This window comes from Colias philodice, chromosome 1 (assembly GCF_061535455.1).
Source record: "Colias philodice isolate Cphi_HAF_F1 chromosome 1, ilColPhil1 Martin Lab GWU primary, whole genome shotgun sequence".
Classification (NCBI taxonomy): domain Eukaryota; kingdom Metazoa; phylum Arthropoda; class Insecta; order Lepidoptera; family Pieridae; genus Colias; species Colias philodice.
The window spans coordinates 8,486,438-8,490,319 of record NC_143086.1 but is presented as its reverse complement, the minus strand read 5'-3'; the positions used below and the strand labels follow the sequence as shown (position 1 = coordinate 8,490,319).

Sequence of the window (3,882 nt, the reverse complement as noted above, 5' to 3'; positions counted from 1 at the left end):
CTGGATCGCTAAAGACAGATATTGGTGCTATGCACGAGGGGGAGGATGTTAGCGATCGATGTTAGGCGTAACGTCGTTTTTTATGCAAGTAACTAAAAATTGTTAGTGTAGATCACAATAAGTGAGTACAGAGCGCACGGTAGTAAACGCGCGCACACATTTAATCAATGTTTCTTTCTATGTAAATACATTATGACAACTTGTTTGCTTTTATTAATATTTTATGTTTTGTGATAATGTTTATTTTATAATGTACATCGTAGAAGTTTTCTTTGTCTTATGTAATAGAGTAAGATCCCAGAGCGATAAGACATAACTTATTTTCTAAAAGATGAAACATTAAGTTCTCAGTAGTGTCTCATGTACTTTGTATACCTGCGTGTTTGTGAAGTTTGCCCAGTGACACCTGGGCAGGTACCAGGTGAGAAAGGTGACTAAAAATAAGAGTTACTTTACTTAAATTTAGATGGCTGATTTTTAGATATATTTTATAGAATATCATTCTCAAATGGTATCGCAAGTATCAGACACTTTTCATGGACCAAAACTTTTGTCAGACGCTTTAAAGCTCCACCAAAAATAAATATAAACTTTACTTATTTTTTAATGTCTGATTTTTTAATACGTTATCAACATAACTATTACAAAATTATATTTAATCAGTCAGACAAATTGGAATGACCAAAAATCCACTAAAAACAAAAAAATATTCGGCCGTGAGTACGAACGCGAGAGCATTATGCATGCGTTTCAGAGCGAGTGACACGTCCATAGAAACCCGGTTCTCCTTCTTTAACTCACATTCTGTTTCAGTCTACTGTGTATGTACGCACATAGTATAAACGGATATTTATAAATAATAAACAATGTCATTCTTACATCGTTGATAACAACAAAGTTGTATCAGGTGTAGATGACAGTTTATCCTGTTCAGAGCATGAAGAAGCTGATACAAAAATTGTTTTTCATGTTTGTAACATTGATGCTCAAGCAAATTTTGTTATTAGATGTTCTGACACGGATATTGCAATAATTATGTTAGGGCATATGGGTAATTTGAAAAATGATCACTCCAATGTATGGTTATACGCAGGCACTGGAAATAACCAGAGATACATTAATATAAAAAAATTTACGAACATTTGAGCCCATCTAAGGCCCAGATTCACAGTCGTGACTTTACTTTATCGCAAAAGAGTCTTCACAAAGTAAACTTTGTATGACCGAAGTTTACTTTCAACATATTTAATTTCAGAGACAATTGCTTGACTTTCCTTAGAAAAGTACGGCCTCAAAGTAAAGTACAGGGAAAGACGTGTGACTGTTAGTACATTATACACATAATTTATGTTTTTGAGAACATATAATTTAATTAAGTTATATTTCCATATATAATAACAACACTATTATTTTATATCAAAAATTAATTGATTAGAAAAAAACAATGTAGGTATTACGTGGATTTGCAATAATAATTATTGTCAGTCAGGTAGCAGTTTCAAATCCGTTATAACAAGCCAGGGTCGGGAAGATTGTTGTAGAAATATCAAAAACCGGTAGCCACAGCAAAATTCGTCAGAAAAATATTATAATGTTATAAGACAAACGAAGCAATGCAACGATCAACAAATCAACAAAAAAATGTCACTCAAATCAACATGACGTTTCGAGCTATAACCCGACCATATTAAAATGCGTTTCTGTTCTAGGAAATTAGTTTAAAATGAAGGCCTACATGATTTATACGCATAGTCATGTAAAGTTTACTTTGAGACCAAAGTCATGATTATCGACTCCTTAGCCTTTACTAAGTAAAGTATAGTTTTCGGAAAGTAAAGATGAGCTTGACACGACTAAGAAATATATTTTTCTGTGAAAGTAGATCTTTCCATCAAAGTAAAGTAAAAGTGCGATCTGTGAATCTCGGCCTTAGTGTAAAAGTTTACCAGGATTTCATGCATTGACTAGGTGTGACTTTAATCCTTCCTTTTTCAAAAAAGGTAAACAAAGACCTTTTAATATATTGATGAAGAAGCAGGAATATCAGCTTGCTTTTATGCAATTTGGAAGCTCAGAGTCGTTTACCGATACACACATACAACAGATTATTTTTAACAAAGTACAAAAATTTATCTGCGAAATTTATAATGTTTCTTGTACACTTGACGTTGATGCTGCCCGGCTTCAGCTGTTTTTAAATAATTATACCGTTTCTGATGTTAACGAAGAATTTAATCCAAAAAGTTTAAAAAAATTTGATGCTAGCAATTTACCACCATGCAAAACTGAATTATTTCAACAATATCTCCGAGCTAATTACATTGCTAGCATATGGAATAATGCAAATGAAAAACAATCAAGTACCAACCATATTTACCCCTGAAAATAATGGCTGGACGTTAGAAGAAAACCAGTATCACTTTCATTGGTTTGATGGTAAAAAAATTAATTTACCGAATATATGCAATAAATTATTTTAATTTTAATAATTATTAATTATGACCTTAATGTTGAAATTCATTTTATTTGAAAAGAGATGCAGAAATATTTTATCGAAAGCAGTAAGTAATTTTTGGAATATTTACATTCTTCGCTCTGACACGCATGCGCATAGTGCTCTCGCGTTCGTATTCACGGCCGAATATTTTTTGTGTTTAGTGGATTTTTGGTCATTCCAATTTTTCTGACTGATTAAATATAATTTTGTAATAGTTATGTTGATAACATATTAAAAAATCAGACATTAAAAAATAAGTAAAGTTTATATTTATTTTTGGTGGAGCTTTAAAGCGTCTGACAAAAGTTTTGGTCCATGAAAAGTGTCTGATACTTGCGATACCATTTGAGAATGATATTCTATAAAATATATCTAAAAATCAGCCATCTAAATTTAAGTAAAGTAACTCTTATTTTTAGTCACCTTTCTCACCTGGTACCTGCCCAGGTGTCACTGGGCAAACTTCACAAACACGCAGGTATACAAAGTACATGAGACACTACTGAGAACTTAAAGTTTCATCTTTTAGAAAATAAGTTATGTCTTATCGCTCTGGGATCTTGGACTATAAAGGTACATGTATGTTTATGAAGCGTATTTAAAATTAGAGTATGTAAAAGAGAAGTATATTGTATAAGTATATTTTGTATTGATTGTATATGATTTTGTATATTTTTTGCCTTTAATTATTTAAAATATATACTTTAGTTGAAGTAGATATGTTACGAAGTACTTGGACTCATTTAAGAATTTTGCTAAATATGTGTTTATAACGTACGGCATATTGTATGTTTTTAGAAATTATTTTTTACGATTAATAAGAAACTTGTACATTTTTGTTGAATATTAATAAAGTTATGAGCAAGTAGAGGGCTGGTTGATAACAAAACGGGTGCACGGTTGAGCATAACGTACGGGCTCTCCGTGCTATTTATTATTATTAGCCTTTGTTCGGACTTTACATATGTATGAAGTTATATATGCTCGGTTTGATCCATTTTTGCGTGTCCGTTTGCCAGTTGGCAAAGGCCTCCTCCAATCTCTTCCATTCGGGTCTCACTAAGGCCACTCTACCCCAGGTTGTACCCGCTACCTGTCTGATGTCGTCATCTCATCTTTTTTGGGATCTCCCTCTCTTTCTCTTTCCTTCTCTTGGGTACCACTGTGTAGTAATTTTGCTCCATTTTTCTTTACCCCTGATCATGTGCCCCGCCCATTTCCACTTTTGCCTTCTTATCTTCAGTGTTATGTCCTGGACCTTAGTCTTGTATCTGATGCTGCTTTGCTTTATTTTGTCTTTTCTTTTGATGCCAGTCATGCTCCTTTCCATGGAATTTTGACAGATGCGGAGTTTATTTGTTATGTTTTTTGGTAGGGTCCATGTT

General features: G+C 32.9%; 1 pseudogene; it reads left to right on the top strand.

Moving 5' to 3' along the window:
• Positions 1–1,035: 1,035 nt before the first annotated feature.
• Positions 1,036–2,480, top strand: LOC149491261 (uncharacterized; annotated as a pseudogene).
• The last annotated feature ends 1,402 nt before the right edge of the window (positions 2,481–3,882 follow it).